At 48.2% G+C, this 12,204-nt stretch overlaps 2 protein-coding genes, 1 non-coding gene and 1 gene segment (V, D, J or C); 1 reads left to right on the forward strand and 3 right to left on the reverse strand.

The window, feature by feature from the left end:
• Positions 1-12,204, reverse strand: part of LOC122203332 (immunoglobulin lambda-1 light chain-like) — a 614,033-nt gene that overhangs the window by 577,242 nt on the left and 24,587 nt on the right. The window lies entirely within an intron of this gene.
• LOC122203331 overlaps positions 1-12,204 on the reverse strand; it is an 803,799-nt gene that overhangs the window by 536,025 nt on the left and 255,570 nt on the right.
• The window catches only part of LOC122203328 (immunoglobulin lambda-1 light chain-like), an 814,466-nt gene that overhangs the window by 512,817 nt on the left and 289,445 nt on the right, over positions 1-12,204 (reverse strand). The gene's annotated exons all lie outside the window — the stretch shown is intronic.
• Positions 11,069-11,172, forward strand: LOC122204292. The gene has a single exon (XR_006195592.1). It is a non-coding gene; the product is annotated as a U6 spliceosomal RNA (small nuclear RNA).

Genomic DNA, 12,204 nt, shown 5'->3' on the forward strand with positions numbered 1-12,204 from the left:
AGAACAAGAGGGCCAGGTGTTCTTTCTTCCTGTTGATTTGAAGTGTAGGGACATGGCCCGGGTGTTGCTGCAGTCAAGCTGCTCACTTTTTGCCAATAGTGTTCCTACTTTCAGTGCAGGTGAATGTGGCCATCTTGGGTGGGCTTGGTCACTGAGGGTGGGCTTGGTCACCGACGGTGGCTGATTCAGCCCCACCTCGGTCACAGACACTGTAAGGGGACAGAGAGGAATGTGAGGAGGATGGCATCCCACTGCAGTGGAGAGTGGGGGTGTGGAGCAGAGTTGGGGGGTTCTTTCATCCACCCTAGAGAGGTCTGCCCTCATCTGTGCAGAGAGTGGGGAGGGTGAGGAGAGGAACCCAGGTCCTAAGACCCAGACTCTGACGCTAAAGCTCTGTCATGGATATGAGCACCCAAAGTCTCTTTACTTCTCTGGAAAGTTCCACAGGGGTGGGCTTGCTGTGCTCAGTTAAGCCCTTGCTGTCCATCTGTCCGGCCTCCCTGTCAGGGCCTCTCACAGGTGGAAGGAAACAGAGGAGGAGGTGAGGAGCTGACTCAGGGATAGAGGTGGCCCGTGTGGTGATGGCCCCTGGGTCCTGGCAGGTCAGCAATATCTAGTGAGCACACTGATGCCTGAACACCCTAGAAGCCCTGAGTGCTGTCTCTGCTGGCAGGGGCGACACAGGATTGTCCCAGTCTGCCTCACAAGCCATCAGACCCCAGACACTCCCTGTCCTCTCTTGCACTCCTGTCACCCCAGTTAGAGTTCCACAGGTTGTCCTGACCCTCTTTTCTGAGCTGCTCCTGATGTCACAGAGAGACCCAGGGCATCTGGGAATTTTGAAGAAGGGGGCATCGGGCTTAAGGGAGGCCCCTCTCACTACAAAGGGGCCATAGAAAGCTTGTGTCTCAGCTGCATCAGCAGAATTTTATTATATCACCTATTCCTGATGCTTAGGATTCCTGTTGATTAGATCATGTATTACAACTGTGAAAACGAGAATATTTCCGCTTGCACCTCATGCGGCCAATTGGCCAACCCTTAATACACTAACTTGTTTATACTCATCTGCAGTAACTGAGGATCCACGTGAGTTCAGAGGCTGCTGGGTTCAGCTCTAGTGCCTTCTTCATGTCTCTGTGTTTGAGACAGACTCTGAGCTCCTGCCTATGTGGACATGTCTGAGAAGAGGAGTCATCATAAGAATGTCTCAGCCTCAAGCCTGGATGGGATCAGAGGTGGGGACATTATTGAATCAACATATATACAGAGGGTTTCAGACCTTCAGGTGCTGGTGTCATGGTGACAGCAATTTGCAAGGGTGGGAAGGTCTGATCAGGGACCCCAGAGGGTGTATTATGTTTCAATCTCTCCTGGGAACACAGCACCTTGTGGGCATTGAGGTCTCTGTCATTTGTGAGACAGTAAGAATCAACCTCATCCTCAGGTTGGAGCCCACAGATGGTCTGTGAAGCCATGTATCTATCTGACTTGGAGGCAGAAGATCAATCTAGAACCCCTGATGGCCAGGTACTTCCAAAAGCCAGTATTTGGGGGAACAACAGCACTAAGAGGTGGAACCCACACCATTATCAGATCTGGTGCTGCTGCTACTCCGAGTGTAGGTGATGGTGACGTCCTGGACCAGAGTCCCCAACACTGATGGTGACTGAGTCACCAAAGACCATGCCAAAGACCCTAAAGTGAAGGACAGAGTGAGAGAGAGTCAGGGTCCCACCAACAACTCAAGATAAGGACCCAGGAGAAAGAAAAGACCCAGTTATCCCCCGAGGGACCCCCCCCTCCCCCACCACTGACGTCGGAGTTCAGTTGTCTGTGTAGTACGTGAGAAAGGTGAAGAGGAGAGGGGTCCAGGGCATGGTAGAGATGACCCAAGAACTTTCTCCCCGTACTCCCGCTGGGATAGAGATCCCCCAGCCTCTCTTATCCCTTCCCTCACTCTGATGGGAACAGGGCCCATCATTCAGATTATTCCCCATCCCTCCGGATTGGCCCAACCTCTCCATCAACCAGGAATCAATACCCTCTGCTTCAAAGTTGTATTTAAAGAGCATGGGACTGGTGAATTTCTTCTGTGGGGACATCTAGGGCCTTGGGAGAAAGGGGCTGCTGGGCCCCAGGCATCCCTGAGCAGGGGCACCTACTAAGCAGCCAGGTGCTTGGTCTCCAGCTCTGGGCGCTACCTTGTGGTTGAGGCACGTGCCCACAGCGCCACCTGCTGGCCCTGGAGCACATTGCACCAGGTGTGAAAGGCAAGGTCACCATCCTGCCTGAGGGAGGGGCAGGCCCTCCTTGACCAGCGCCACTTCCATTGCCCCTGCCTCAGAAATGGGAAAAATCCTTCATCCAGGGGCCTTTCACGAAGCTGCAACCTCCTCAAATCACGCGTCCCTTAGTTCCCTAGAACGGCCTCCTCAAATGCTGACCCTTCCTCATGGGTTACATTAGTGGAACGGGGTAGCCCTGAGACCTGGCACCTGAAGGGAGATGTGTCCTGCTGTCAGCATATCAGAAAGACAGAGGCCTGGACCAGCCACAGCCCATGGTGGGGAAGGCTGGGGAGCTCCTCCTCCCTCTGACCTCACTTTCCAGTGAGGCAGGGTCAGAAACCCGGCCCTGCCCCTGGATTCCTCTCCCGTCTACTTTTTGCGAGGATTCATCAACAAGGACCCCGGAGGAAGGGGTTGAGAAGACGGTGCTCTGCACCTTTAGAAGGACAGAGGTCGGCTCCCTGAGACCCACCTCTTAGCACGCCTGTCCCAGTAGGACCGGGGGCTGGAGCCCTGACCTGAGGGGGATGGGTCTCCATGAAGAGAGCGGGGCCAGGGTGGAGTGGGGATACTGGTCTGAGGAGAGACTGAAGAATGAAGAGGGGTGAGGGATGAGGCTCCCAGGAGCCCCCAAAAGTAATTTTGAGTGCTTGAGCTGAGGCTAGTGACAGAAAAAGAGGATTTCAGACTGTCCTCTGGACTGTGGGGACCCTCCTGTCAGAAGGTGACAGGGACCATCCAGTAGATTGGAAGGTTCTTTGATGATGAGCTGTTCTGAAGAGGTGCTGTTGGAGAAGGCTGGAGACCTGTTCAGCTGCCTCTGACTGTCCCCAGCACCCTTCTTATGGAAAACATTCAGAAAGGCATAATGATTTCTACTCCTCTCTCTCTCTGTCTCTCTCTCTCTCTCTCTCTCTCTCTCTCTCTCTGTCTCTCTCTCTCTCACAAAGACATGTGGGCTGAATCAGCTGTGATGGGCATGTGTCCTGTAGCATTTCACACCATGAATGATGCTGACTTTTTTGTAAATGTAACAGCTGTCTCACTTTTGTCCCCAAATTTTCACTTGTTCCATGAGTGCTGTGTGTAGTCACCTTCTTTCCTGTTCGAGGTGAAATGAACTGTTCATAGAATGTGTTTCATTGGGTGTTGATTTGTTAATCAGAATACATGTTTAATCTTAGATGGTTTCGATGATCTGAAAGACACTATTAACAGAATAATTATGTGGGTGTGTATACATTCACTTTTTTTAACTCTACATATTCACAACAGAGATACACTGTGGAAATAGCATGGTATGTCTTTCTGAATTTCTCAGTAACAGGCAGCCCTTCACACACACAACGACAGAGAAATTGCTCACAAGTTCACAGAGAGAGGTCACTAAGTACAGAGGCTTACCTCATACAACGAAGTAGTAGATGACATATAGAGATGATGAGAAAGGAATTTGCCAAATTTGATAATTTTTTGAGAGAAAAATCTGGGCTTTAAAATTCAATTTCCAATCATTTTCTCACCAACACGCTTTGAGGTATAATTAACAAATAAATAGTCTATATATAAGGTGTAAAATGTGATGGGCATGATCCCATCACCAGGGACACATGGCCCCTTCTGCGCAGGACACTGTGTTCTTTCCTCTGATGTGATCTACTGGTGACCATGGCTCCCCTTCTCTGTCAACTCCCCATAGCACCGAGGGGAGAGACAGCCTTTCTGCAGGGATGGGAGGCCACGGGAAGGGACCTGGAAGACATTGCTAGTGGGTTATTCCAGGCGAACCTTCCTTGTCTGTCAACGTTCCCACACACTTGGGACTACTGTCATTCATAGAGATTTTTAACACAGTGAGTCACTCCTAGGAATCTTGTCTGCAAGCACAGGACACAAGTCTGCAGGGAGCTGTGACAAATGATATTCTCTGTAGCATTTTACTTAAAACTCTAAATCCCTTGAGCAGGATGTGTTCCAGAAGAGCAGGACTTTGGTGGTGACCAAATGTTTAGGATCAACATTTCAAATGTAAGGTTTGAGAAAAATATAGTCCATATTAAAGAATGAGTGCCGTGGGAGCTAAAGAAAAATGACAGCAATTTGTGTGCTTGCATCTGAAAATATATCCACTTTTCATCATGATCTTGCCAGAAACATAGACTTCAACCAAAAATGAACAGATGAAACATTGATCCCGTTTGCCAAAATAAAGTAAACAGATGCTTTTAAATTAGGAAAATCCTAGGGGGCCCCTGGGTGGCTCAGTCAGGTGGGCGTCCGACTTCAGCTCAGGTCATGATCTCGTGGTTCGTGAGTTTAAGTCCCACATCGGGCTCTGTGCTGACAGCTCAGAGCCTGGAGCCTGCTTCCGATTCTGTGTCTCCCTCTCTCTCTGCTCCTCCCATCCTCTCCCTCTGTCCCTGTCTCTCTCAAAAATGAATAGACATTACAAAATAATAAAAAAAATAAAAAACATAAAAAAAGAGAAATTCTGGAATTCCACGCATCAGTCTCTGAACTGATTTGAGTCTGGGGAGAAAGAACCCCTGACCAGCCACGTGGCCAGCTCTGGGTGTGAGCAAGGTGCAAGGGGTCAGAGAAATTCCATCATGAGGAATTTATTTTCTGATTTCTAAGTCACGTGAGACTACCTAAATTCCAGATCAAACCCCGTGGGTGAGTGTGAGCCTGGCCTGGCCCGGAAATGCTCTGTGGCAGGAACATCGGAATATTCTGGAGCTGGGCTGCAGCTGGAGGGGCTGGGCTTCAGGAAGAGCGAGGCCATCACAGAGACTCAGTGGTGCCCAGCGACCCTGCTGACAGTGATTTCTTCTGAAAGGTCATCATTCAGCTGCCTGCCATCTTCACCCAAGCTCTGTAGTCACCCTGGATGTAATGGTGCTGAAGCAGGACCAAGGGATCCCTTTGTGCGTTCTTCCTCTGGGAGACTGTCCAGATCAAAGACTGTAAGACGCCTGGCTGGGAGACCCTGCAGCTTAAGCTTCTCTCTTGTTTGATGGGGACCCTGTGCCTGGCTCAGTGCACTTTCCATCACATTAGCCCACGTGTGTCGTAAATGAAGGGGCAAGTGAACTTGTGGAAAGTTATGTTTCCTTTAATGGATTTATAAACTAGTGACAACATGAAATTCTTTCCTTAAGAAATAATCTCAGAGTTTTCTCTGATTCTTCTGTAAAGCATGGCCTCAACCCTTCTTCCTCTGATCACTGCAGTGTAGGCTTTGTCTTCTTTAGGTGCCTTCCCATTGGATTTCTAATAGTTTCCTTATATCTTCTAGACAGTGTGCCCTGGGACATAATGAGCCTGTCCTAACACTGCTTGCCAGCACATCTTTGCAAGCCCCAACCAGGGGATGACAGGGTCAGGGTGTGGACCCATCTGCCTTGATCCTGCCTGCGGGACTGCTGACCCCCTGTTCCGAGGCTGGGGTCCCGTATGGAGCTCAGCTTCAGCCTCCTTATCCGCCATGTCCTGTTGATCCCTTTTCCTCAGCAGGAAAGTGAGAAGGGTAGCCAAGTAGTCATTAACAATCTTTATTGTATGAAAGAATGCTCTGGAAACATTTAAATCCAAACCAACTACAGAACCCCAGTTCTTGAAGTTCATGTTAACTTATCTAAAGGAAATTGTGATTTTCTGTGCTTCCCTAAAGGGGAACGTTTATAACACATGGGTAGCAATGAGAATAAGGGAACTGAGCTCAGCCTCGCATGGTGTTCTTGTAACAATTCTTTGCTCTTCCAACAGGAACATTGTGAGATGAGAGTAAGCAGATATGTGCATTCCTAGAACTATGAACAAGTCACCTGGGTCAGGGGTTGATCTTTCCCGGAATCAGGAGGTGGAAGTCATCCTTCATCAGAGATGGGTCCTCATGCTGTCCCAGCTGGTGGAGTCCCCTCCCTGAAATGTTGCCACACCTCCCACTTCTTTTTTCTCATCCCCATCCCCCTCCTTATTCCCTAAATCCTCTATGTCACAGGGGTCCTGACCCTCCTTCTCCACCCCACTGGCCAACCCTCGTCCAGGACCGGGTGACGTGGGCACCATCCACAGCCCTGCCTGGTCCCCACCTTCATGTTCCCCTCCTGCTCCTTCCTTGTATGCATAGCACTGGGACCTCATCACAACACATCAGATTCTGGAGTACCCTGTCAACCGCTCCAATGCTCCGGTTCCACCCCACTGACCCCACCCATCCCCATGCTCCCAGGACATAGCTTTCCTATACATGTTTAGCTTCTGTGTCCTCTCTCTTCCCCCAAATACTGTCAATGCCCTGAGCATGGGGACCTTTCCTATGGTGTCCGCATGTGGTCCGCGTCCCTAGACTCAGGTTTCTCCCATAGTAGGTATTCTCCAAATGGTGTGGATCTTCACAGTCAATTATTCAGAGTCGACACACCTGGACACTGTGTCCCTGGCTCTCCCCTGACTCCCTGATATGGACTCAATTGTTTCCCCCCTCAAAACCCTATGTTGAAGCTCCAACCCTCAATGGTATGTATTTGGATATAAGTCACTGAAGGAAGTAATTAAGGTAAATGAAGTCGTAAATAAGGGTGATGGCCTAATCAAATGGTCTCTTCATAAAAAGAAGAAGAAAAAACAGAGTTGAGCACACACAGAAAATAGGCCACAGTGAGGATCCACAAGAATGCAGCCATCTGTAAGAAAGACCTCAGGAAAGCAAACCTACGAAGACCTTGGACTGGAGACCTCCAGTCTCCACACTGAGAAAATGTGCTTCTGTTGGTTAAGCCACACAGCCTGTGTTATTACATAATGGCAGCCCAAGCAGACTGACACATCTCTCCGTGGACTCTTTCCCCAGGACAACCTGCCCCAGAATCCAGAGATTTATGTTCAATTAGAGTAAAAACAGACAATGTATTGTGGCCAACCGCAAGCTTGGGGGCAGAATTTGAGAAGATGATTCCCATTCTTTGTAGCAAGTTCCCGGTGGATGGATCCCAGACCCTAGCTTTTGACAAAACAAACAAAGGAAGCAACTATTGTGACAGAGGGGTCGGGGCTGCACAGGGATCCCCATCATTATGAGGACAGTAAGTTTTTGTCTCACCTCCCCGCAGACCTGGAACACTATGTCAGCACTGAGATGGTTCTCACAGGCCTGGAATAATAATCAGCCCCAGCCTCAGCATGAGGCCAGTGATGGTCAAGGAGCTTGGGCTGCAAGACCTTGAGCTCTAGAGTCAATCAGGGATTGCTGAGCATCAGTCGTCAATTGTTATCATAACATATGAGAAGTCTGAGGAGCATATTCATGGGAGCCGCTGGTACCAGTAAACGCAATAAACACAACCAATGTTGTCAGTGTTTCCAGTTCAGGAGATGGAGAACCTCTGACTCAGGGCCCCAGACACTGAGGGCGGCTGAGTCAGCACAGACTGGGCCCAGGACTCTGCAAGGGGGAGAGACAAAGGAAGGATGATGCTGGGTCTAGACACAAGAGGAGGATAAAGGGCCCAAGAGTCCTCCCTGGACCACTTCCCTGTCCCTGAATCCAGTTACCTATGCAGTGAGCAAGAAGGGTAAGGAGGAGAGGAATGTAGGGCATGGGGCAGATCGTCACTGTTTCTGCTTTCTGTGGCCACCCAGCTGAGCAGAGCCTCCCCTAATCTCTCCCTTCCCCTCTTCATCTGGGAGAGGGAGGGCCCATCCATGCAAATCAGACCCAAGTTCTCTGTCCCCTCACTGGCCCTGGGTCAGGTCCTTCCATCTGAGGATGTCAGGGGGGTGGTAGGGGAGTGCCTGGGTGGAGCCAGGAGTGGGGAGGCCCCAGCTGTGAGCTCTGAGCACAGGGCACAGGCAGTGCCAGGTGGCAAGTCCCAGCTCTGATCATCCCTGACCCCTCAGAAATGGAACCCATGCGCACCCTGGTCTCCAGGCCCAGACACAACATTGGGTGACATTGTGTTGATCTGAGTCCTGCATTACAGCCAGGCCAGGTTTCCGCTTATGTGGCCTCCCATCATTTCAGGACAGACTTTACATTCTACTCAGACTCCTCAGGGTGAGTGTGCGCATAGCTCTTTGGCTGTTCATGGCTCAGGATGGAGGGCACACACCTCACCATGGCCCGAAGCCCTGAGAGACCAGCTGTTTCTGTAGCTCACCGGGTCCCAGTCTATTCTAACATCCAGGTCCGATTTCTAAATGCTATGATCCTGTAATGCTGCACATGATTATTATACTTTTTTCTCACTCTTAGAAGGAGCCCTGATCTATGGGAGTGTAAACATGTATATATAGCGTCAAAATTAAAGAAAAATCTCCTTTAGAGTGTTGCTGGGAGACCAGTAGGGGAAACTCTCACGCCCACCACTCCTTAATTACAGATCAAACAAAAAAGATGTACCTTGCAAGCGATGCCAGTGGTGAAGGTGTCTTTGGTTAAGTTAGCAAAGTGACTTTTGCAAAGCAACTAAAGATAGGGGGCTGGTTGCCAGCAGTCACATTTGTGAGTAGAGGGTTGGAACTATCAATACCCCCTCCTGACCTGGGTGGGAGGGATTAGTTTGAATCTATTGCCAATGGCTGATGATTTAACCAATCATGAGTATGTAATGAAGTCTCCACTAAAACCCAGTAGGAAGGGCACCTGGGTGGCTCAGTTGGTTGAGCATCCAACCCTTGATTTTGGCTCAGGTCATGATCTCAGGGTCGTGGGATTGAGCCCTGCATCAGTCTCAGTGCTGAGCATGGAACCTGCTTAAGATTCTCCATCTCTCTCTCTCTCTCTCTCTCTCTCTGCCTCCCTCTCCCCCACTTGCATGTTTTTTCTTTCTAAAAAAAATTTTTTTAAAGGAGGGGCTTCATAGAGCTTCAAGATTGGTGACCAGGTGGAGATTTGGAGCCATATCAGGCTCACAGTGGACATGGAAGCTCCATGCCCTTCCCCCATACCTGGCCCTGTGTATCTCTTCCATCTGGATGCTCCTCAGTTATACCTTTTTATAATGAATCAGTAATCTTGTCAGAAAAAAAAAGACATTTCTTTGAATTGTGTGAACCACTCTAGCAAATTAATCAAATCCCTGTAGGAGGTGATTGGAAACTGCAACCCACTTCAAGTGGGCCCAAAGCTCAGGAAACACCCAATACTTGTGATTGGCACCCCAAACGGAGGGCATTCTTGCAGGACTGAGCCCTTGCCCTGTGGGATCTGTGTAATCTCCAGCACTGAGTGTCTTGTAGTGTGAATTGAGTTGACTTGTAGGGCACCCAGCTGATGTCCCAGTATGGCTTGCTGGTGTGGGGAAATCCCTTACCACACTGGAATTGGTGACCAGAATTTCAGGTGGTTGACTCCTTCCTGGGTTTTTCCATCATAGCCGGAACCATTTTAAATTTACATAAAAATTAGTTTTTCATATATCTCATGGAAAATCTCACTTTTCTAGAATTCAAAAGTAAACTATTCATGTGTGAGGTTATTTTGTCTAACTGCTGGATGGTGCTTCAAACATCACTCTTAAGTGCATTGCATGCATAGATTATTTTCTTGGATGCTAATACGTATCTTATTTTTTATTCTTATATCAGTATCACATTGGTTAAATTATTTTAGCTTTAACAAATGTCTCAGTATCCAACAATTTATGTCCTACTTCTTTGTCCATTCATTTGCAAAATGCTCTAGACTATTTCTGTCCTTAAAATTGTCCTTATAAATATTAGGGAAAAAGAAATCATTAAGCCAAACTACCAACAAGTTTATCTTTCTATTTATGCAAGTCCTTTTCTATCTTTTTGAAAGGATTTTTCATGTTTTCCTAGAGTTTATGCATTTTTTGTCAGGGATGGGCTGGAGTCTCTGTGGAATGTGTGGGTTCATAAAGTTGCCGCTGTGTGTTGGCAGGGAAGAAGGGGCTGCCACCATTCCTTGGTTCCCAGGGGCACCTTCTCTTCTGAGCCATGGGGAGACTTGTTGAGCCTGAAGTTTGCCTCCTGTGCTGACTAGTGAACGGCATGGTCAGGAAGAGATTCCAGAACAGGTCTGAAGTCCTGCGTGTGCCGTGCCTGGCACAGGCAGATTCCACAGGACATTCCTAACTATGGTCCTCACATCCCTCAGTCTCCCCATTCTAGTGTCTCTGAGAGAATTATCTTCCTGAGCAAGGATTTTCTGCTGTGTTCACGTGAGCAGGCTGAGCCTACAATTTCAACAATAGCTCAGACTAAAGCTCCTTAAAGTCAATGCTTCCTGGAGAGTTTCAGAGCCTAGGCTCCTGGTAATGTGATAGAAACAGTAGAGACCATGAAAAGGAGCTCAACATCCCTACTCATTAGGGAAATGAAGATCAAAACCACTTACATACCACTTCAGCTTTATGAAGAGATGGTCATCTGAAACCTCATGTATGCTAGTGGGAATGCAATCCTTTGCAGCCACATTGGAGAACAGTCTGGCACTTTATTCAGAAGTGTATAATAAAGTCACGATAGGGCCCAGGAATTCAGCTATTAGGTATCAAACCAAAAGAAACTAAAATATATGTCCACACAAACACCTTCTATAGGAGTGTTTATGGCAGCAATATGCATAATAGACAGAAGGTGTCAATGACACAAATGTCCATCAGCTGATAAATAGATAATGAACATATGGTGCATCCATACAGTGAAATACTAGTCACCAATTTAAAAAGGTGAACTACAGAGCCAGATATAACTAGATGGACCTCAAAAACATATTACACCTAAGATTCAGCAACAGAAGGCAATCACACATTTGTTTTGACAGCCTATGCAATAAAATTGGAACCTTCCAGATAGATTAGCATGGGCTCCACACAAGGATGATAGGCAATTAAGTGAAACATTCCATACATTTACAGATGGTGATGTTCCCACAGCAATGTGCATGCACCTAATGTGGGTGAATGGGGCACTTAAAATGGCACATGTTCAGTGTTTCAGTGCACATGAAATGCCCACAATAAATCACTGCAGACAGAATGGAATTTGTGGCTACAAAGGGCGGAGTGCAGTGGCGACAGTGACTTCACTGCTGGTAGGTCCAAGGTTTCTCTGCAGGTGATGGAAATGTGGTAAATTCAGTCATGATAGAGGTTGTCCAACTGTGTAACTATACTAAAGACCATGGAATTGTACACTGTAAATGAATGAACTTTGTGGCATGCAAATTATCTCAATAGCTTTGTTTTGCTTTGTTTTTAGAAAAAAACAATACGAGGGAGAGCAACTGTGACCGACCTTTTAAGGTCGTTCTGTGCTCAGAGCAGACCCTCACAACTTCTAGGCTGTCCGTGGTCTCCCTGTTTGTTTGTCACAGGCAATAATGGGGGTGACCACGAGGGGCAGGGGCAGGTTTTTGTCTTAGGTCCCCATGGGCCTGTAGCACTGTGTCAGCATTGATGCTTTCATCCCACACTGAGCAGTAATAATCAGCCTCGTCCTTAGGCTGCGGGCCCAATATGGTCAGAGAGGCTGTGTTCCCAGAGTGGGAGCCAGAGATCTGGAACTGTGAGAGCCTACTTGTCCTGAGCATCACAGTTTTGGGGCCACCGTGAGAAATCTGTTGGTACCAGCCCACATAATTTGTTCCAACATTGTTACTGTTTCCAGTGCAGGTGAGGGTGACCTTCTGTCCCACAGACCCTGATGTGTATGCTTCCTATGTCAGTGGAGACTGTGCCCAGGACCCTGTAACAGAGCAGTGGAGACACAGACAGGGGAGTCTCAAGGAAGAAGAAGAAGAAAAAAACAGAAGAAGAAGAAGGAGAAAGAGAGGACAAAGTGGAAGAAGTAGTCAACCTGTAGTTAGCACTGCAGGATGGAGTGGATTGACTGTGGGGCCCAAGAAGGTTGGATCTCATGTTCCTGAGCCTGGGTCACTGGAGGA

This window comes from Panthera leo, chromosome D3 (genome assembly GCF_018350215.1).
Source record: "Panthera leo isolate Ple1 chromosome D3, P.leo_Ple1_pat1.1, whole genome shotgun sequence".
In the NCBI taxonomy this organism is placed as follows: Eukaryota; Metazoa; Chordata; class Mammalia; order Carnivora; family Felidae; genus Panthera; species Panthera leo.